This window comes from Rhamphochromis longiceps, linkage group LG7 (assembly GCF_057381845.1).
Source record: "Rhamphochromis longiceps isolate RC_006_pf linkage group LG7, R_longiceps_female_GT1.1, whole genome shotgun sequence".
In the NCBI taxonomy this organism is placed as follows: domain Eukaryota; kingdom Metazoa; phylum Chordata; class Actinopteri; order Cichliformes; family Cichlidae; genus Rhamphochromis; species Rhamphochromis longiceps.
The window spans coordinates 6,080,170-6,104,403 of record NC_140563.1 but is presented as its reverse complement, the minus strand read 5'-3'; the positions used below and the strand labels follow the sequence as shown (position 1 = coordinate 6,104,403).

The 24,234-nt window shown below is 39.1% G+C and overlaps 1 protein-coding gene across 2 annotated transcripts in view; it reads right to left on the bottom strand.

Annotated features, from left to right (window-relative positions):
- Window positions 1-20,581, bottom strand: part of rassf7a (Ras association domain family member 7a) — a 33,501-nt gene extending 12,920 nt beyond the window's left edge. The window contains exon 1 of one of the 2 annotated variants that reach the window (XM_085411808.1): window positions 20,441-20,581. The gene's annotated coding sequence lies outside the window, so the exon portion shown is untranslated. Of the gene's footprint in view, window positions 1-8,297; window positions 8,706-20,440 lie in introns of those variants that run through there. The other variant, XM_085411807.1, reaches the window with a different exon arrangement.
- Window positions 20,582-24,234: the final 3,653 nt, after the last annotated feature.

The window sequence follows — 24,234 nt, the reverse complement described above, 5'->3', positions numbered from 1 at the left end:
AGGATGCGCAATAAGTACATGGTCATATATAGCCTACGAACAGACACGCAGAAGAAGATATTCAGTTAGCAGATAGACTAAATAATACGTTACATGAGAATAAGTATAGACACCAGGGAGCCTGACTCAAAAATGATTATGCTTGAACCCACTAATTTAACAAATGCAATTTACACAGTACATAAGTGGAAAATTTGTAGTCTTGAATTTTCCAGCACATGTTATTTATGTGCCCATGTGCCCATGCATGTGCCATTGAGGAGGAAAGCTATCCTCCAGTGTCACAAGTTTGACGCTAAACTCATTAGTAATTTAAAGGTCGCTTCCATGTCTGCTCATATCAATTATTTACTCTTGTTTTTTTGTTTTCTCGTTTTTTTTTTTTTCCTAGATCTTAAAGCAAAATCAGAATAAGGCCTCGAATGCAAAAGAGCAAAACAATGATTAGGGTTGACAACATGCAATCTTTATAATTAAGTATTGAGCCCTGTCTAATTACTTTTTATCATTTGATATGATTAACTGTATTTAAAGTACATGGAATTAGTAACTCCTTTGACTTTAGAGCCTCCGAACTGAGAGAGGTGGTGTTTTGTTCATCACACTCTACTAAGTCCATGCAATCCATGATGCAACATACACTCGTCAGTCCTTATATAAGCTGAAGGGAGTTACCATTAGTTGCTCAAGTTTGAAGAAAAAAAAAAATTATATATCTATCTATCTATTAGGGGTGGGGGAAAAATCGATACCGTGTAGTATCGTGATATTTTGTTTGCTAATAATGTATCGATACAGGGACAGCAGAAAACGATATTTTGTTACAAAAAAAGTTTTTGTGCTCTGACTTCAGAGCATGTTGATCAGCTCCTTTTTCTGAGCAAGAATCTTGACATTCCTTCACTGTCCAAATGTGTTTAACTTTTTTTGGCAGCAATAAACATGACAGTTTACTTATTTTAATTTAAGACATGTTTTATTTTAATTAAGTTTAAAACTTTTTTATTTAATGTAAAATTATATTTTGTTTTAATTTACTTTCAAATTCTTCAGTTGCTGAAGGGGCTGCATAGTTTTCATAAATTGCATAGTTCAGAATAGCTATAATTGTACCAGATGGTTGCATTCAGTTAAGTTGGACTAGTATGTAATACAAACCGTTCCGTTTGTCAACAATAAAACTGACTGAAATGAGAGAAAGACTGAGTGCGAGACTTTAATATTAGATAAAATGAATATTGATAAAGTTTACCTTTATTTACAGAATCTGAATATCGCAGATATTTAAAAAAAAAACAAAAAACAAAAAAAAAACGCAATAATATCATATCGTGCGTTAAGTATTGTGATAATATCGTATCGTGGGATGTATGGTGATTCCCACCTCTACTATCTATATATCTATATCTCTATATATCTATATCTATATATCTATATCTGTGTTGCAGCAACAAAAATAGCACAAAAGAAATCTCAAAGCATCAGATCATCATTATCAACACACCCATCCATCACAGGTCTGTTTGCCTGTTAGGTGAGGCAGTTATTACTTAAGGATACAGCAGGTGCTCATTCTTGCACAGGGATGAACTATTACAACAAAAAACACACAACTCCAGCACATACATCTCTCTGTGTGAAGCATGTTTTCACAGATCAAAGTGAGGAATTCCACTTGTCTCTTTTTACAGGCCGTGAACATTACATGGGCAGTTCCCATGTGACTACTATAGCTAATGCAGTCCATTCACTGCTGGTTTTGATTAGACTCGACTTTGAAACTGAAAGCTGGGTCCCGACCGTGACAATCATTGAAAGACAGCCAGAAAGTTTGAGAAGCAGCCACCAGCTGTACAAATTAACATGTTATTCCATCGCTAAGGACCTTCAGCTATGCAAAACATTCATCCTCACACCTTTACAGTATTTACCTAGGGAGTTTCAACATGCCTGGCCTTTAGCTAGGAATACAGCACAGCCATAGAGTGAGAGCAACCAAGAGTGTGCGTGTGCGTGTGTGTGGCTGTGTGTAAGTAAAACTAAAGGTAGAATATTGCAGCAGGACCTTGTTAAGTCTTGCTACAAAGATAAGATCTGCAGGAAAGGAGATTCATTCCACAAAGACGCTATTTGTGTACGCTAAGATAAAGGCTCCTAAGGGGTTAAACAGGTAAACAAACAAAACATCAGTCAGAGAGTGGAGCAAATAAACATTAAAAGATAAAAAAAGATCCAGAGTAACTTAGGGAGTACATTCAAGATATATATATTTAACTATTTAAATAAAATAAATAAATAAAAAACACGCTACATTTTTAGATACCTTACTTTAAAAATATATGCTTATTTTTACAGGATAAGTCAAACTCTGAGTAAGTACAGAGAAGATCAAACAATACAATTGAAATTGATACGAGCTTTCAGACCTGTTTCTTATACGCAGTGCTCTTAATAGTATAATTTTGAGTTTTATACTCAACTGCACAGAAAGTGAACGATGAAATACCTGTGTTGCAAGCAGATCATAAGGTTCAGATGATTTATAGTTTGATGGGAAGGTGGTGTCACGCATGACTTTCTCTCCCCATCATTACTTTGAGAGGAGTAACGACGATGCCCGAGCAGTGCAGCAGACGGATGTGTGCATCAGAAAAAAGTAGGAGAGCAGGGTGCCGATTTCCAACATCCTTGGAGCACCTTTGGGACTAAGATCTTCCACATGATCACCACGGTGATCTTTGGTATGGATACACAAGTATATACACAAACTGACAAGGATCCTGTGGCTGAGTATACTTGTGAGAGATATGTTAGCTACCCTTTTGGAATAACAAGGACAACAAGGACAAGATGGAACAATGACGAGGTGTTTCTTAATGAAGGAATATTAAAAGTAGCAAGCATAAAGATGGAAATACCAAATGTGAGATATATCAAAATAAAACTTACAAAAAATATATATCTTATAAATAACACTTATGACATGCTCCACTTTTGAGGGTTTTACCCAGATAAGATATCCAGGAAACTCAGTAAAGTTAAGTCTTGGAGCAGGGCCCAGGTATGACGGTAATCTGATGCTGAAAATATGTCTGTATCTTTCCTATATCTGCTTATCGCTCTGGATGAAATAAAGGACCAGTTTTGGTGTCTCTGTCACAGGGTTAAAGGAAGTGCAGTAAAGTAAACTGTACAGGTGATGAAGACTCAACTCCATAGGGTTGCATGAAACGTACTGATACTGCTTACAGCAAGAGTAGGCAACTCCAGGGCTCAAGTGTTGGTGTCCTGCAGGTTTTAGATGTGTTCTTGATCCAACACAGCTGATTAAAATGGCTAAATTACCTCCCCAACATTTCTTGAAGTTCTCCAGAGGCCTGGGAATGAACTAACCACTTGATTCAGGTGTGTTGACACAGGGAGATATCTAAAACCTGCAGGACACCGGCCCTCGAGGCCTAGAGTTGCCTACCTCTGGCTTACAGGATCATTAGACTCTTGTAACTTTGTTTACTTAGAACCTGTTTTTGTACTTCAATCAAAATGAAGTAGCAATATTATGTATAGGCTGTAATGTTGTCATGTTTGGTGTATTTATAAGAGGATGTATAAGCGAATCTCTCAGACCAAAAGTTTCCAGAGAATTTTTGTTTTACCTACATCTACCCATGAGCAATGGTGGTTTGTTTTGCATGTTTTATGCTTGATCTACCATATCAACATTCAATGACAGGTCTACCGTCAAGCCTCTCAGCATGATGGGCAAATCTGTCAGATCCACCTGCCTCTCTCCTGTCCTATATGATGATTTACTATCTCTGCTCCCAGAGGCAGATATTTTTTTCGCTTTCTTGTTGGAGTCTTGACCCCCCTCGTGGACCTTTCCAGGTCCCCCGGCTGAGGCACCGTGTTATTTACTGCCCAGAGAGCTCTGTGTGCAGAGAATCGGTATAGCATGGCTGGTTCAGCAAGGGAGCAACTTGCTGCTTGCTCGCTCACTCTCACACATATTCACAGATTCACACAAACACAAACGGTCACATGACCATCCTAGCGGGAATAAGATGTTTACCGCAGTATAATGACTACACATTGAGTGTCTGTCCATGCGTCTCAAGCCTACAAACAGACACAGATTGTTCATTACCTCAGCAACAGTAACCTGCCACTGGTGTCAAATAGCGACAGGAAATAAGACGCTATTGGTTTGACAATGTCACAAGAAGTTTATCCTGATAAGACATGAAAACATTGACTCAGATGAACTTTATAGCCAGCTGGGCTTACTTGGGAACATATCCTAAGGTGGACCAAGTCTGCATGGTTCTGAGAGTAGATGGCTTTAGGTAACCTCTGACCTGAACATGTTAGATGAATGAAGGGAGATTGTGGCTATTTGTGTCACTCGGTGACCTCGAATTATTTCAACAGCTTCCCCTGAAAGGGATAACTGAGGACAAAAGTAAGCACAATTCAGAAAAGTTGGCATAAAAAACAAAAAAGCCTCACTGCCTCAGGGAAATGCCTCTCCAACTTCAAGGATCAAAAGACTTCAACACTTGTTTATAATCAGTCCACAAATTTCTGTACAGCTTTACAACTCACACATAAAAAGTAAAAAGCCAGGTGCTCTTGAAAAGAGAGGTTTCTAAAAAATCTCAAAACAGAGCCACAGTGAAATTCCTTTTTTAAATCCTCCCTTCCTCTCAGTAATTATAACCTCTCTGCTGAAACTACAGGTCTGCTGTGTTTGTCTTTGCCTCCTCAGATAAAACAGGCGAAGAAAAGGCCTGTGTGTGTGTGTGTGTGTGTGTGTGTGTGTGTGTGTGTGTGTGTGTGTGTGTGTGTGTGTGTGTGTGTGTGTGTGTGTGTGTGTGTGTGTGTGTTGGGCTGGATGCCAGTCTCTCACTGGTTCTTCTAGCAAAGTACATACTATCCTACCCGATACAGCAAGAACACTAAAGAAAGGAGACACTGAAACAGAGCCGTCCCAATTTTTTCTTTTTTTAAATAAACACACCATCGAGAAAATTTCATAAGTGAGAACTTGTAAGACTCTACAGCATCCTACAAGACTGTGTTCTCCTTTATGAAATCCTGTGGGAAAACGTCTGCCATAGTAAACTCGGTGAGGATGATTTATTTAGAGGAGTACAAATGATTTGATAAATTGAAAACTGGGTTGACTTTGGATTGGAAAGAGGGGTGTGAGGGAGGATAAGGGAGCAAGATGTGAGGGATGTGATGCAAGAAGTACTGGATCAATCTTTTATCACTGCAGTGTGCTTTCATCCCTAATGGATCCGACATGAGCAAGGCACAGCATTACCTTCCGTCACATTGCACAGGCAGGGGGAAGGACGCACGGAAAAGTACAGGAGAGAGCAAGTGAGGTAAGCACAGCAACACACGAGAAAGAAAGACAGTTTTATCGGAAAAGACGAAAAAGTGGCTCAAACCACCCGCCTGAAAATAATCACAGCCTCATACATGCAAAAATATTATTTCACCAACATGTGGCCGTAGAGTTTCCAATTACATCTGCACCTGAGTGCATCGGCAGGAGTACGGAAATGCTACTGATAAGGACTGTGAGAAATTCAGACGCTTCACAGCATGAAGGATGACTTCGAAAGTTCCCATCAAGAATCCCAAGAGATATCTTGCTGTGCATGGGCAGGCTTGCCTTCCTTGCCATGTGAGCTGAGTGACAGACAGACACACTGACAGAGACGGAGAGAGACAGACGGACTATTCTAGAAGAGGAGTCCATCTGTGTATTCAAGCAGGAAAAGAGCATTAAAAATAACACTGCAGAGAACAAGGCACAACCACTCTCACAGGACACTCTACTGTCTCAATGCTAAAAAGGCTCATTCATGTGACAGAAAATAAGAAATATCTAAGCACTTGATGGAGACTTGAAGGGTAGCAGAGAGAAAATAAGGCTGAGAATAAAAGTTGAACGTTTTATGATGCATTCCTAGGAATAGGGAGTATACCGCCTTTTAAATCACATTATCTCATTTGAAAATATTTCAAAGGATGAGATAATACCATTTATATAGTTCATAACAGAGTTCCTACCACCGGGCCATGCAGCAGTGAAAGTTTTAAACATTAGCATTAATATTTTCTTAAACCTGCCGCTCAGCCGGCTTTACCTTGGTGATGATAAACTGGATACTCTTCCCTTTGGCTATTGTTGCATATTAATAAAAAATTGCTGCAGAAATATAGCCGTTGAAGTTGAAAACATCGAGGCAAGTGCTACGACTTAATATAGTTTCAAACCTTCAGCAGATATGCCTTCACATATGTTCATAGTACAATAGAGTTATTTATTCATAGTTTTACGTAAACAGAAGCCACAGTTTGGTGCCAAAACTTTCTTTTGTATCTGCAACCAAAGCCCTGCTCCACTTGCTCACAACTTCTTTTTATTGTTGGGAACTTAGCAACTTTGTACCTCCTGTAGTGACATTAAAAAATGACATAAATAAATGCACCTGGCAACAATTCGAATGATGTTTTGAACCAACATTGATCGTTTCCTTTATAATCGCTTGATTTTTTTGCACCAGACAAATGAGCTGTGCATGTCCACCAACTTCCTCTTTTTTAATGGGACATCTTACATTTTCCTGTACACACAACCAAAGTCATAATGCAGCTCTACTTTCAAACTATTTGTATGCGTTATTTTTAAGTGATATCGCATATATAGAAGCACAATTTTAGCCATGAAGAGCAGCTGCTTGGAAATGGCTTTGAAGTGACTGCAGTAATCTAATCTGATTTAATATAATAACATAATAACGCAGTCTTAATGGGCTGCATTTCAGTCACTATTACTTAACAGGAAAATAAAATAAAATCATGTATGTGAGACAAACTTTTCCTGGAAATTTAGGTGGAAAAAAAGAAAATGTTTTTATAGCAGCTGTGAAAGGGCAGACACTAGGCCGAGGCAAATATGATGCGATTACATCATGGATATGCTAAGTGGCACATGGCATTATTCAAGCAGGCTTTAGTCACTTTCTACTGACAGCTGGAAACACTTGAGCAACATAAAGGGATCTTATTTTAACCACAATATGTTTAATTAAAAGTGCCTTTCACGTTTCACATGTGGCTTTTTCTTATGACTATAATAGCCACTCTGTTTTCTAGTACATTAAATCGTCATACTTCTGTTCCCTTCAAAGATCTCAAGCAAATATGGTCCACTACATTTACTTAGGATAATAAATTTACTGTCCTTGATAACTCTGATCAAACATCAGGTGGGACTGATCATTTGAATAAGGGTTACACACTGTAGTATAACAACTGCTAACGATTACATAACCTAAAACTAAATAATTAGAACCAAGCGCTTGGGTCAAAGTCCATATGGCTCCCTTCCCTTAACCATCTATTATTCTGACACTATCTTTCTGGAAACAAGTCAACTTTGTGAAACATACTAACAGAGATAACACACGAGGTGTAACTGTTTGACTCCCACAACCTGGAAAAAAAAAAATTCCCTCCTGGAGAGAGGGATTTAAAACCAGCAGCCCTGATTGGACAACAAATACAGCCTGCTAATGAGCTTCACTGTCTAACACAAACCATGCTGAGAATCTGTAACTAAGATGCTAGCCATGCATAATGATGAGTCAACGTTTATATAGGCTCACTTCCACTGGATTTGGTGCATTAGATTTGCACAGTGTTTGAGATGTATAGCACGGAACGTGCAGTAAGTGAGCTGAACTCTGCCCGTGACTTTCATAAATTAATCTTTAATCCTGGGGTAGTAAAAAGAGCAGCCTGTGATACATTACACTTGTGGACAGCCTCTATTTGCACAGGCAGGCTGGCTTTGTGACTGACACAAAAAGTTATTTTTTTTTTTTTTAAAGAAAAAAGGGGGGGAAGGGGCATAATTGCACAAGTGCACAGTCAATGAGGTTTCCTCCAAACAGGTTTGGGTCCTTTTGTCTCAGGCAAGAATACTTGGGTGACGGGTCTAGTGTCAACAGGTACATGTAAAGACACAGTTCATCACTCTACAGACATAACACAAGAGTCTCTTCATTATTATGCCATTCAAACAACAATACAAACAGAAACTCGCCATTTATAATAAAAACTAACAGTATTTATAGTAGTAATAATAACAGGTTTTTACGTGCATGCTGGAACATACGGCAAAGCCGGCTGTATTCAGAGAAACTTCCTGACACCGTGATTCAAGCAGTCAAGGACACGTTCAAACAATCACCAAAAGAAGCCCGTACACTTACCGAGTAAAAGAGAAGCCTTTCCGCCTCTTCAGTGATTTAAATTTCTTTTCCTCAATCAGTTTTTTTTATTCTTTCTGTCCCTGTGCCTCAATCGGGGAAATCCTTTACTTCTGACAGGGCAGCAGAGCTGGTTGAGCGGCTGGTGCGTTACGCAGCTTAGCAAGTGTCTGTGTGAGCAGTGCGTGAGCCGAGAGGAGGTGAGAGGCAGTCCTATGTGGTCACGAAGAGATTTAAAGGATGTCGCGACTTCTCCTCCGCACTGTCCCGCTGCCTTTTCGTCGCTGGCTGCTTGAGGAATGTGCTTCAACCAGGAGCCCTCGCCACAGCCGAGATCTGAGAGGTGCCAGAGTTCTCTCTCCCTCTGTCATTCTACACTCCTCCTCCTCGCCGTCTCTCTCACCCACACAGAAACACACCCTCCCCGCCAGTCCATTCTCTCTCTCACTCTTTTTCTCCCCACCCTTTCTTGCTGTGCTGACAGATCAGATCACCTCCCCCCTTTTTCAGGTAGTTGAAAGAGTGTTTTGTGTGTTGCCGTACTCTATCAGCATCAATTTTTGCAGTTCTTCTGTTCGCAATCTGTATTTCTGAATGACACAAAGGACTACTTAGAGGAGAATTTAAAAATTAAGAGCAGTATAAACTCCCTGCTGTTAGCACAATCAGTAGCTCGAGGCATTAGACATACACGCAGTGGCCTCTGGTTACAGCTGATTACACAAATGAGTCTGTCAGGTGATTTTCTCTTCCTTTTCCTGGAATGAGGTCATAGTCCGACAGACCAGGTGGAACTGGACAACGTGTGTGTGTGTGTTTGTGTGTGTGCGTGCATGTGTTTGAGTCAGGCAACGCCCTGTGGGAAAATGAGAGAAAGAAGCAACTTAAATCTAATGACTACTGTCCAGAAAGCAACACAGTCACATTATAAGAGAAACTCATTACTTTACAAAAGTAGGATAGAAACTATTTAACATTTTAAAATAATGTAACAATCTTGAGTTGTGCTCCTACCTCCATAACCTTCTCTCACAAACACACACAGAGCTGAGACATGCATGACCAATGGGCTAGGCAGAATGTGTGGGAGCCCCCAGCATGAGCCATACCCCACTCTCTTGACATTATCCTCATCTTTATCCGTACGTCTCCCTCAATCTTAACCGTAAACTATTTTTTTAGTGTCTTATTTCTCCCTCACTATCTTCCCTACAGAAGAAACTAGAAAATGGCCACTTAGACGTTATGTAAAAGCAAGCAAACATCTTGAGTTTAAAAGGAGGACTAACTGAGGCCCAGATAATGAAGCAAAACAGCTAATATATTAGCACCGAGACTATAACAGCCTATATGATGCTAAATAAAGCACACATTAAAAACTGATTGTTACCAGTTTTTATAGCAACATAAAACAACACCCTTCAGACTGTCACGGCTTAAAATGAACACGTTCATGGGTTTTGAAAAAAATAAAATAAAACTTTTATGGCTCTTTTCAGTATGAAGCAATCCCCGCTCTCTGTCTGGCACCCCTCCACTGTGCCTCGCACATGAAAAACAAAGTGCAGCCGCGGAAGTAATAAGTTCATGTCTAACACATACACCTGCATACCATTTAACCACAGTGGTAGTTTTCTTATGTGAACTACTGACAACCTCATTATAAATTTGAGACACAGGTTCAGCTCAAAAGCACATGTTATATCTTTTCCTTTGACTTTTCATAATAATACATTTTCAAAATGCATAAAAAGAAGAATTTCAATGAATCTACATATCGCCCTGAGGCTTTTCTGATACCAATCGATCGCGCCACCAATTTGTACCCATGGACATTTTACAGCTCCAGGTGGCATGTCATATATTTTCCTCCAACTTTTCACCTAGAGGCAACATGTAATCTCAAGATTACAGATTTGCATGTTAACCAGATAATTTTTTTTTTTTTTTTATGTAGCAGTTGATACACTCTTTTACATGAACAGAAAACATACGCAAATATTTCTGATGAGAATCCCAAAAATTTGCTTGTATTAATAAGACTGAGACCAAATACTCAGCAGCATATCTTACAGGAACACCTGCTGTTACCAGAAGTTCTTTAAACTATAAAGTGGTGCAAATATATATACACCAATACTGACATATAAGTGACATTTAGCATTCTCAATTAATACATCAGTTCTTATTTAGTTACACCTCTTTTTAGTTAATTTATAATCAATGTGTTTTGTGGCATTAATTAAGTAAAAACTAACCAAGTCCAAGGGAATAAAAAGGCCAATTTCACAATTTTCCTTTAGTGTCACAAAATATCAGAGCAATTTTTTTACTTCCCCTCTACTTTAATCCTTTGTAGTTTTGGAACTCTGATGCAAAGATGCAGCAGCAGACGATCAACAAAACCTTTGTCATCCTTTTCTTTACTTTGCCTCCATCTGACAACAAACTGTATTCCAACCAAACTAATGAGGACACGCAGTCACAGTGCCTAATAACCAGCGTGCACATTGTATAAAGCAGATGTTCCAAAAATAGATGTTGGGGATTAATTGCATTAATTTGATGAATTAAATCATGCAAAAAACAAAAGATCCCTGCGAAGAATTCTGTAGCTTTTAGCCAGGCTGACTCAGAGGCTCACGGAGGGTCAGTTCCCATCAGTGTAAAGTGTTTCACTGTTCTGTCTATACAGCAAAGCTTTTGACACATCTAAGAGCTATGATGTCTGACAAAATTTAAACCCCTCTTGAATAAAATAGGGGAACAACCTCCTGAGGTGGTGCTTAGGTGCAAAAGGCCACAGTTAAAAAAGTAACCACACTTGTTAGGTCCTGATGGGCTATTACTTGTAAATGGATCATCTGCTCGTCCGTCCACAGGGTCTGTGGACGGACGAGCAGATGATCTTAAATTAAGTGGATGTGGGTCACATCCACTTAATTTAAGACAGAGGGCATTGTGATGTAAAGGATAATCAGTCCAAAGCCTCCCAGACTTTGCTGACACCTTCCAGGCATTCCTCAGGGTACCTCCCACTGCTGTGCCCCACCCCACACCCCCTTGTCAAGCTCTACATATCATCCCTTTTTTCCTGTGACTCAAACATTCCTGCAACCCCCTCCCCTTCTCAATTTCCAGCTCCGCCTCTGCATTCAGCAAAGACGCTAAAGAAAACAAAGATGAGGCCAAAACAGCTTTAAAACCTGCACTTTTCGAGGCAAGTCTTTCAAGTAGTTCTTTATCATTTATCTGCATTCACAAAAAAAAAAAAAAAAGTAAAAATGTCACACAGCGGTTTCGAAACACCAGCTATAAACTAAGGCAATACTTCAACGACCAAGTGGTTGTAAGTCTGTCTAAAGATGACCCATCCATAACTCGACTCAGGAGAGGCAAGAAGATGGCTCTGAGAGTGAAAAATAGACTGGCTGTGTCTGGCAGCAGTTCAACTTGGGAGCAAAGAGAGGGGAATGCATGCTGACACTGTCTTTGTTGGCTATTATTCAACAACAATGAATAGCATGAAGTTGCTCCTAAGGCTCATCCATTTCCATCTCCCCTGTTGAAACCACCACCATTTTCTTCCCTCAGTTAATTCAACCCTTCACTAAAAGCACTCTCCAACAAGTAGTCAACGGGTTGGCTAAGACTAAAACCTGGACAACGAATGGAATGATACACTTCTATTTTCAGAACGCCAAACAAGCTTTAAAAAAAATAAAAATAAATCCTGAACTTTTGTTGACATCAGTTTTCATTCTCAAGCAACACAAGGTAGTAATGCTCTGTTTTTCCCAAACATGGCTAAGTATAGGGTTGCTGTCTCATTATGGTCAGGCCAATGTTGGTGCTCCCATATTGCAGCTATGTCTTGTGTATCATTATGACAGACAACATGGTTTTGCCAGTGAAGGTAATTGCCCTGTTGAGATGTAAATATAGCACATCCCACATCAAGAACAGACAAAGACTTTTGTTTTCTTCCTAGAAACTTGGATCACAAGATGATTTGTGGTTTGAAAGCAAATACATGTCACCGCATTATCGCCTGACAAATAACAACGGGTGATTCGACAATCTGCCACCAAGGTGAATCTGAACACAAAGGGATGACAAGTGAGCACAAAAGGAAAATGACAGCAAGACACGGTCAACTGGATCAGCTGATACACTCCAGGTAAACAAACTTTGAATTCTTCTAAACAGGATAGAAAAGACAGAAAAATATACAGAAAGCCACCTCGCTCTCTGATCACTCTTTTTAAGACCGCTTCAATGAAGCAAAAGAGATTCTCAGTTGGCTTTCACAGCTTCCAAGTTGTCAGGACTTTGGCTACACTCTGGCACTTTCTCCATCATCTCTTTTTCTGCTTCTTTATTCAGAACCAGTCTAGACTGGCTCAGGACAAAGTTACCACCATTCAAAAACATTGCTGCGTCACACATTGCATCACGTTGCATTTTGAGCAGCTGAATGAAAAGCTATTTTGAGAGATGAAATACATTTTTGGACAGCGATCACACGCTGCAGTGTGTTTATCTTCAGTGTCTTCGTGTTGGAAGCAGCAAACTAGTACTTCAAAATATCTCGACTGCTTAAAAATCACGCTTTCTGGTAAGACACTGTCTCTGGAGAAAAAGCTGTGCCATTAGTGTCACACTGTGTTGCCCCATGCTGTTCCTATCAGTAAATGGATACTACAACCAGCCTCAATGCTACAGGGAGAGAGAGCTGTGACACACAAAGTTGGATAGACTGTTTGTACCAGATGTAGCAGCTGTTTCCAATTTTTCCTTTCTCTCTCCCATACAAGAAAAGGAAGTGATAGGAGGGGAAAAAAGACAAAAATCAACAAGTCATTATAAAGTGATTATAAAGGGCTTCATCTGAATTTTATAGTCCATTTATGAATACGAATGCATCATATTATATGCAAAAGCATGGGGTGAAGATATGGAAACTGCAACCTCAGCAGGTGACTTGATATCAGCTTGTGCTGAAAGGGAATTGTGAATAAACACCTCAGATTAACACACTTTAGTTGCCTCATGAGAACATGTGACTCTTGCCACATTAAATCACTATAATAAAAACACACCAGACATATTCTTGTTGCTATTTGTTACTATTGTTTCACATTTTTCTTTTTTCGGTTTAAGGGAGCTCATTTTTGTGTCATATTTTAACATTCCGAGCTACTTGGTTTTGTGACAGTGAATTATTATTTCTTTTTATTTAGCTGCAAGGATATGAATAATATAGAAACATTTTATTGTTCTTTTTGCTGTTTATTTGTTACGCCCTTTAAAAGTTCAATAAAGGCATTATTAACCTCCTAAGACCCAAACTCTTCCAAGACATGCATTTTTAATTTCTCTTTGATATTTGGGCATATTGGGGCCCAATGAATGTAAAAACAAAGAATTACCAGATTTTTTTTTTTTAACCTTATTTTTGTTTTTAAGAAAAATAAGAGCCACATATGAGGATATTCGTTTAAAATTTTGATAGAACAGTAGCAGTATAATGTCCTCGTAAGTGGATATCAGGCCCTTGTAGAGCAAAATTGAGTATTTTAGTCTAAATAACCCAAAATGTGATGTCCACATATGTGGACGCCAGGTCCTAGGAGGTTGAAAAATACTTGTAATGATCAAGACAATCCTGTGAGGGCCTGTTTGTCTCAGCCTCAGGGCCTGACTAACCCAAAGACTTCTTTAGAAAAAGGGAGGACCAAACCCATGAATTACAATCCTAGCTAATGTGCGATTACAGAGCGAGAATACAAAGAAAGAGAAATTAGTGCAAGATTAAGGTGTTGTCTTCTACAGGTAGTAATCACTAGATTGTGATACAAAATTATCACAAAACTTCACTCATAATACAAAGTTACTGTGATTTTTTTTTTCAACATTTTTCAATATGCTGAGTAAAGCATTAACATATGTTGTGATTTATCATGCATGCAAATTATGTCCTTTGTTAGTATGTTTCACTCAATAACAAAGAGGTAGAGCCAGAGGTAGCTTTATCACGCCAAGTGTGTCGAGCAAGCCCAACAAAGTGAAGAAGTGGATGGACAGGAAATCCAGGTTACAGAGAGAGGAGTTATCAGATGGGTGCAGGTTAGGGGTCGGGTCAAATGTGAACAAAAGCTTTGTAAACCTCACACAGTGTGAGGCAGAAGCCACACTGAACACTCACAGACACCCAGCCTGTTCGTCTACACCTTTGTCTCCAGTCTTCAGTTTGTTGATTTACATTATTTCTTACAACTGTTTGTTGAGTCCAAATCCTTTTCCATTTGTCCTCCATATGGTCTCAGATGTCACACTCCATTTTCTAACCACTTATTCTTAACATTGTTTACAATACTGGCCTTTGCTGTGAAAGGACTATCCAAGCACCTGCGGGAACAGCAGCGTTTAAAAGCTTTCACCGCAGCAGGCCTGTCATCTCTTTCCTTCTGTGGCTTGGCTGAATCAAAGGAAAGCTGTAGCTGTACTATAGAAAGTCTTTTGTAGTAAAATAAAAATAAGCATAAGCAAATACTCAAACACCCCCAAAAAACTGAGGCGCATAGAGAGACAAAGAAGTGATAACACTAATGCAAAATGAATCTCTAATCATACCATTTTAACGATAGACATTTTAGTTTGAAGGACAGAATGAATGCAAAACTGATTCACCGAAAATTCAAGCAGAGACACTTAAAGATCTGTTGAATTTTAACAAAGCTGATGAGACTCGCCATCACCGTCTTTATTCGGCTTGTAGAGCATTTGAGTGTGCTGGAGTGGGCATATGCGTGAGACTGAATTAATGACGTGTGTGTTGGTGTATATGCCAGATTACTAATCAGTGCTTAGACAAAGGCCGTATGTGTGCAAGTCTGTGCATCTCTCTCACATATTGCCCTCCACGTCTGCATAAAACCTCTATCAGCAGGAATGTCAGGATTGTCGGGTCAGCAGTGGTGACATCATGGCAGCCAGTCAGAGGCAACAACAAGGCCTCGGCACCAGTTTCCTCTTGGTTGCATCAGCAATGCAATACCAGACTGCGGATCAATGACACCCACTCCAGCCCTGTTTCCCGCTTACTGAGTCTACAAACGATTAATGCAGACAAGAAACGGATATACTTAAAAAAAAAAAAAAAAAACATTAAATTAAAATCTTCATGAACTGACTGTGCAGAGTTAAACCTCAGTCAGTAACAACAGGCTTGAAATGCTTTAAGCCCTAAATTTGGCCCCAATGTAAGCTGGCAAAAAAAGAAAGAAAAAAAGAAAAAAAAAAAGCACAGATAAATGGCTTTATACAAAACATGAACGCAGATGAGACTCAAATCTTCATTAGTTTTAAGAGATTTTAAAGTCAGGAGTGAAGAAAATATATCTGCAAAGGCTCCTTTTCTTAGAATTAACACTGATAAACCTAAGAAACCAACATATATAACAACATTGTTCCCACTACACCGTCACTTCTAGAATGGACAAAGTCGTCTTTCATATTTCCCCGTGTCAGCAATCAAGGTCCTAGTGTGTGTTTGTATATGGGAGTGCAAGTGTATGTGTATTTGTATGTGCAAAGTGTCCTTCGGGTCATAAGATAAAGTACACCTGAGGCAGGGGCAGGGAGCCACTTTGCAGTGTTACCACAGTAACCAAACACAGAAGCAACCACCTGGTTGGTAGAGCCTAAGAAATGAAGCTCAAGGGGAACCACTTCAGGACAGCAACCAATGTTTAAAATCCTCTCAAATTGGCCTCATTCCCAAACACAGGCCTTATTGTGTCCGTGCCACGATGAGTGGAGCACAGATCACAGACAGCTGTTGAATCTTTCATGGAAATTCAAGAATAACCGAGGTTATTGTTCAGCTCTCATTACAACATAGAAATAAGTTAGGCCAATAATGTTCATATAATCTCCACACAGTTTAGGGCACAGTATATCCTGTGAGACATTTAAAAACCCATGCCAGCCATGACTGTTTTAGTTCTCTGCTTCATCATAACCAAGGACCTACTACCATGCTTTGAGCCTGAAAGCACTATGGCAGTTGTACTTACTTATATAGCAAAATTCATTGTACTTAGGCTACATCCACACGTACCCGGGTATTTTTGAAAACTGAGCTTTTTCTATGCATTTGCACCTTTCATCCACACATAAACGGCGTCACTGAAAACGGAGATTTTTAAAAACGCCTGCCAGGGTGGATATTTTTGTAAACTCAGTTTTTGCATGTACATGTGGACGAGGAAAACTGAGAAAACGCAGCGTCAAAGGTGTGTGCCATTTTTGACGTCACACTGTGCGCCACGTTATTGTTTCGGTGAAATGAATTTCTACAATACTGTTAATTGTACTCTCTGCAGTGTTTAAATGCTTACACATACACACACAGTTACTGTCCCTCCACACGTAGGACTCGGTTCTGCTTCTATGTCCTATCTTTGTTTACTATTTCCCACCGAGGCTTCTAGACTTCTGATTGGCCAACATTTCTACACGGTTAGGAATCTATCGCCACCTGTTGCTTTGGCATATTCCTAGCAGCATTTTCCTTTATTTTTGCGCTTACGTGAGGACGGGATTATTTTTTTTAAACAAAAACGGAAAATCTCCATTTTCAAAAATACCCATGTACGTGCGGACGTAGCCTTAAATGTGCATAAGACAGAAGATGAAAAGATAAAAACCTATGCAGGTTTACAGTGAAAATGCAAAGTAGTAAAATACAAGTTAAATACATACAAAATACACAAACACACACACACACACACACACACAAAAACCTACAGCTGTGTAAGGCTGGAGAACAAGAAGGCAGAAGTAGACAAAGGAGCTGTTGGGACGCTACTATACAGGTAATTCCAGCGGAAGGGGTTACATGAAGAATTCAAGGCAGTAACCCCAAACTGTGTGAGCGGCTCCAGCAGATCCCAGGAACGACATCCGAGATCCTACTCCAGCAGAGTGCAGTCGTTGGAACCTCTAGCTCCCAGACCTCTTGTAGAGGACCCAAGCTTGAAGGATAAAGACTGCCAGCACGGATGAGTGGGGAAATATATATAACAAGACAGAGCTGCTCTCTATGATGATGTTCATCTAACCTGGCACAGAAATCATATTTTGAAGATTAAAGATTAAACGTTTTTCCAAATAACAGCTTTACCCGTGTATTTATTTCTAAGAGCAGATTATACAATTTTTTTTTCTCTGTGCAAAATAGTTTTTAGTAATCAAATTCTAAATATATAGAAAACCTCTGCGATGTCCCAAACATGAAGCAGACACGTTGTATGAAAAATAAAAACAATATAATGAATAACCCAGACACCTTAAAGATTTATGAAAACATGGGCGCCAGTTTAGCTCACAGGGTGAGCAGGCAACCATACGCTGCAAGGCCTTTTCTACTCTCCACTACTGCACCATCTACTAAAGTCAGAAGGCTCCAAAAAATAATTAAAGTACAGCATGTATGACTAGCTAGCTTTTCCCCAAGAGATTTATTTAAAAGGTATTTATTAGAAATTACCCACAAAATAGCTTTGGGCTCTTATGGTTAATACTGATACTTAATTAAATTACCTGTTTGCACTAGTTACTATCAGCCCATATGTGAACCAGCCAGTTTTCCCTCAGAGACAACTTAATAGACAGCCGGCTTAATTACAAAATCCTAAACACAAAGTTATAGACCTCTGTCAAAGACCGTGTTTTTCCCCATCCATATCTCGAAAGATCAAATCAACAGTCCAAACAGGAACTATGTTAGCCAATCATGTTTTTGCAGTGATGGATGCAAGTAGCAGAGAGGAAGAACAGTTTCAACTTCACTGTAGCAAGCACACTTCTCTATTTTTGTGTGTTTGACTTCCATGAATAACATGAATCAATAGAGTATTTCTTCAGTACTCTCACTGGATGGGCAGAAATGTAATCGTATCAGCGCTCTGAATTAGACCATTAATGAATTATCATTCTGTTCCGAAAACAAGCATCACTTCTTTCATTCAGTTGGACGGGGATTTAAAAAGTTACTCCTCACATAACTACCCAGTAGAGCTGGGCGATAGAACGATAACGATATGTATCGCGATATAACTTTTTCTCGATAGAAAAATTAAACTATCGCGATAGACCTCGCCGCTCTTGTCCTCTTAAAACAAAAAAACAAAAAAAAGAAAGCCAATCCAAATTACGTAGCGCAGAGCCGAACCAATCACAGCCGCAGCGTCACGTCACGTGACTTGTTACTTACAGCACAAGTGCCAAGCTGCACGTGTGTTTGTTTGGGAAGCAGCCAGCCACGTACCACCCAGGTAATGGAGGAAATGAGTGTGCCGACTAGAAAAATCAACCGAGCGTGACCGAAGGGAAAACAGATGATGGTTCCAATGCCGGATGGAAGAGCCATAGAAGTTCCGTAGTGTGAAGGTATTTCGGCTATTTCAAGTCTGACAAAAAACAGAGTAGCGTGCACTGTAAATTGTGCCGAAAGCAAGTCTGGAAATACAATAAACTGGTGCATGCGCTATGTCCACACGTACCCGGGTATTTTTGAAAACACAGATTTTCTATGCGTTTGCACCTTTCGTCCACACGTAAACGCCGTTTTTGGTCACTGAAAACGGAGATTTGTAAAAACTCCGATTTTGCATTTACGTGTGGACTAGAAAAACGGAGAAAACGCAGCGTCAAAGGTGTGCGCATTTTTTGACGTCACACTGTGCGCCACGTTATTGTTTCGGTGAAATGAATTTCTACAATACTGTTAATTCTACTCTCTGCAGTGTTTAAATGCTTACATATACACACAGTTACTGTCCCTCCACACATACGACTCGGTTCTGCTTCTATGCCCCAGCTTTGTTTACTTTTTCCCACCGAGGACTCTAGACTTCTGATTGGCCAACATTTCTGCACGGTTAGGAATCTAGCGCCACCTGCTGCTTTGGCATGTTCATAGCAGCGTTTTCCTTCATTTCTGCCTTTATGTGTGGACGGGATTATTTTTTAAAACGAAAACGGAAAATCTCCGTTTTCAAAAATACCCGTGTACGTGTGGACGTAGCCTCAGTCTCTGACTGGAAGCGCCAATTCGTCATTCGGCTTTTGTCAGACTAAAGTAACTGTTAAAACTGTTTGAAAAGCTAAGCTATACAACAAGGAGAGATTGAGAATTTCCTTTTAGTTCTCAGTTTATTTGATATTGACAAAAGTTAGTCAGTTTTGTCTGTTCTTCTGTAAAACAAACTAAGATTTATTTTTAGAATTAATATTTTGTTTCTAAGTGGAATTGACAATTTAGTCTGTTTTGTTTGTTCTATTTTGAAACTTAAACGCTTTAGCGGCTGCCTTTTGTGTAGTTTGCAATATTTGCCTTTATTTATCTGAAAAAGTCTCATGTTCCTTAAGTACATCTACCCTGTTGAACTTATTATGGGAAATAAATATTTAAATAAAAACAAGCTGCTGATTATTTCACATTTTACTTGTGAGCAACGGCACATTTAAATCTTACAAATATAGTTATTTGGCTTATATTGTGATAGATATCGTTATCGCCTGAAATGAAAAAAACATATCGTGATATGAAAAAATCTTATATCGCCCAGCTCTACTACCCAGAGACATCAGCAAGATGCTTAAGAAGTGAACTTGCCTCTTGATGGACTTTGATTTCCTTCCTTTTTGGAATGTGTAAAATGAGTGCGTGATGCCATATCTTTAAATTTCAAAATAAAACATGGATAAAACTTTGTGCTAGACACATACAAGTTAGCAGGAATCCCAGTAGATCAAACGGTTAGAGTTAAAAAAATATTTTTTAACAAGCATCAAATAGTGCTCCCACTCTATTGCTAACATGGACATTAGAGTTAGAGTATCTCTAAAATAAGGCCAATTTATTTTTTAACTTTAAGATTACTGTTCCAATTAGTAATGATTGTTTAATCACTGACTAATTTGTACTGGATGCTCTATTTACTTAGTAGGTGGATAGTTTAGTACTTAGTATTTTAAACAAGTTCAACCATGTGCTCAGCTAGAAAAGAAACAGTGCAACGCAACAAAAAAAAAGCACCTAAATCTAAACAAATAAGGTCATTTGTTTCACTCACCTCCTGCAGTCTAATGGACTCTGCAACTGCCAGCCTGATGAAAAAGGAGAAGAAGGAGAGGAGGAAGAGCGAGACAACCCTCTCACTGTATGTGTGTGTCGTGCTCACAGGCTACCTGATCCACAGCCTGACGAAGAGACGGCGACAGAGAGAAAGAGAGAGAGAGACCAGGTCAGAACAACGCAGACGGGAGGGGGCAGCTGGAGAGAAAAGCGAAGTGGTGCCGCCATTCCCCGTTACCCGGGAAACCAACGCTCTTTCAAAGAAAAATGGCCAATGGCAAACACCGGCAATTGTGTTCAGACAAAAAGTCACATGACTGCCCAAACACCACTCCCTATACACTGAGAGAGAGGAGAAGAGAATAAAAAAGAAGGATGGCGTTTTTGGGTGGAGGGGTGATAGAGGACCTAAGATAAAGAGACAAGGATAGAAAGGGAAAGAAACTCAAAGTATAGCTGACCTGACGCTTGAGTGAAAAAACTTTTTCCACAGTCTAAACTCAACATGAAATAAATTGGAAACTATTTTTTTTTCCTGTTAACAATAGGATATTAAAAGAACAGTTGACACACTCTATAACTTCCTTTCCACTTTAGTAATGTTTTATTACATGTAGTGCATTAGCATACACTTTCTGACAGGACACCATCATGACCAAATGACACTTGTTGTCATCATGAAACATTAACCAAAACCACCCGTCACACATATACCAGCTTTAATAAAAACAAAACAGCTGTATGTGTAAATGTTAGATTAACATTTTATATTCTGTTGGGCCATCATTAGACCACTATAATCATGAAAAGGGAAAATTTGGGCTTTCTCAGTCATCTCAGTTTACTATGCCCCCCCCAATGTAATAAGATACTGGCTTCAGCTGCTCTCTTGCAGAAGAAAAGGATTAAAAAAAAAAAAAAAAAAAAGGCTGAGAATATGACTGAACAGTGGTTGTGGTGCTAGCAGCAGGGACTCGTGCCGGTTTCATTACCAACAGCTCAGTAGTGCATTTAGAATTACTTGAAACAATCTGAGGAACCCCCACTTAACACCACACACACAATATTGCCATTAACAGTGTGTATAGCTTGTAACTGTGTGATAGCAAAAAAATGAATCAATTATCAGAAGAAAACACTAATAGACCATTTAAAAAAAAAAAAAAAAACACACACACACAATTTGTAACTGCATTGAAAAAATATTGAGTATTAATACTAGGAACTTGGGAGAAACAAGATTCCATCTTAACAGCACTCATGGAGGTACTTCTCTTAAAACCCAAAGGAGTCGATCCAGTGTTTACCGAAAGGCTTGAAGACTTGGAAATCAGTAACTGCATCATCTCAAACACTTCAATACGCCCGACTTACAAACAGCCCCAGAGCACAGCAGATGTCTGAGCCAAATGAAGCCAGCAAAGCTGCATCATCTGTAGGAAGTGGCGATGCAGAAATCCGTTTTCAGGTTGATTTATTTGATCCAATATCAACAGATGACTGAAGCGTGATCTGAAATCCATGTGCACAGGAGAACTTATTACTGATCCTATCCTGCCCCTTGGGCTGGATACGATCACTCCCCCACAGGTTAGTGTTATCTCGGAGCATGAATGGCCAACGATTCTTCAGTCTAAACGGATTCAGCTGTTTTAAGCTAAAATCTTTTCAAAGCTACTTTTACATTTGTTTATTTTATTGTTGTCATGACTTATTTATGTTTCCACTTTAGACCATTTTAATAAACCTAAACTTCAAAATTAGTTTGTGTTTTTTTTTTTTTCACTATGCACTCCCTGAATAGTCAAGTAAATTGTAGTGAGGCTTTCCAGCTAATTGTAAATCCCCTACAAAGCAGTGAGACAAATATGGTCTACAAGTGATAGGCAGATGGTTTATTACCCTGATGATATCACACATCCATCACTCTCTCTGCAATATAGTGAACACTTGAACACAATCATCTGCCTTTTAATACATTGCTTCAGTGACACTAAATTACCCTGCTTCAGCTGTGGCTGGTAGGTCTCATTCTCCAAAGGCATCTAGCAAGAAATAAGGGGCTCAATTACCTCCCTACAACATGAATGGCGACACAATAACAGCAATAAGCCTCAGCAAATGAAGACGACAGAGCCGCCGGTATCAACTGCATGGACAGTCGTGAAAAAAAAAAAGAAAGAAAGGTTATGGGGAGGTCTGCCAGAGGCTTAACAATCCTGTACCAGCTTATCAATAGATAGCACACACATTGTAGCTCTAGGCTTATCACAGATTCTTGGGATATGCTTGGAGATACCTGAAGATTGACCCATTCATACAATGACACATTGAGTTATTTGTCAGTCTTTCTAAAAGTGTGTGACCGACAGTCTTAATAACTTTCTTCTATGAATATTCAGAAGAAATAGGAATGCATTTTCTCAATTAAATTAATTAAAAGTCGTAATTACAAAGTATCCACGTGCGGATTTGCTCCCGAGAGTCTATGATGTGAGTGAGTTTGAGATTATTTTCTCCTGCCTTATTGGATTGAAAGAGAGAAGGAAAAGCAGGAGTCTGGAGGCGAAAGTGAGGAATTTAAATGTAAGGACTCACAGATGTAATGAACAAGGCTATACAGAGAGTTGGTGTGACACAGGAGGATGGTAGGGATAGGCTGATGTGAGGGAGATGATCCACTGTGGTGGCCCCTAAAGGGAGCAGCCGAAAGATGAAGAAGGAGAAAAAGATAATTGACATTTACTTATCAAATAGTCAGAAATTGCAAGATGATGCAAAGCTTTGTGTCAAATATGGTAGCAGACTCAATTAAATTTAAAAAATAAAATTCCTCAATTTAAAATTGACTAAACTGGGGGTAAATTACTGGCCGACATATACTGGTGATTGTTTATAGAAGAATACTTATCAGTGAGCACTGGTATTGTGGTGATTGTTGTATCTGTCAGGAGAAAGTATCTGATGCACTGTTTAACATCTGCAGTGTAGCGTACCGTTTCTGGCTGTCTATCCTTCATTTCACAAACACAAAGAGCTGTTAAAGTACAGTGTGCTGCATGTACCTGTTCCAACTTTTTCAAAGCACGGTGTTAAGTTTAAAAAAAAAAAAAGTTTGTTAAAGGGCATTGCATTGCACTTTTGCATTAATCTGAATGGACTAAAGGAGACCACTCAGTACTTGGTTTCACTCAGTGATTCCAAGTAAAACATGAAGAGGAAACAAAAACAGTTTACAGAGCTGAACAATTGTTTTAAAAAGTGAAGTGGGAAAGTTTTTATTTTTTCAAAAGAAGGAAGAAGCCAATATAATACAACATGGTGTGTGAGGGATGCGACAGAGAAGTACAAACAACATATGAGAAGTGGAGGAGATACATGAAATCAATACGAGGAAGAATCAAATACCAAATACAAATAATCAATCTTAAAACGCCTCACATCAGAATAGCTAGGCAAACATAAATAACAGATAAAAAGTAAATAAACTGATAAACGTCTTTGTATACAGGTATACTTTGAATACTTGGTAGAAATATATGTGATATATTTATAAAATCAATTATTTGCATCAGCAATTTATGAATATTTTTGTTGCTTTTCCATTTATTGACCTTTAGAGTTTTGACTGTCGATAAAGACATTTGAAGAAATAGATAACGCGGAAAAGTGATGTGTACTTTTCATTATTATCTATCAAGCCAAACAATAAGCAGATTGTAAATCAGCACAAAATGCAGATACATCAGTAGGCCAATAAAAAAAATGGCTGACAACTACAGATCGGTGTTG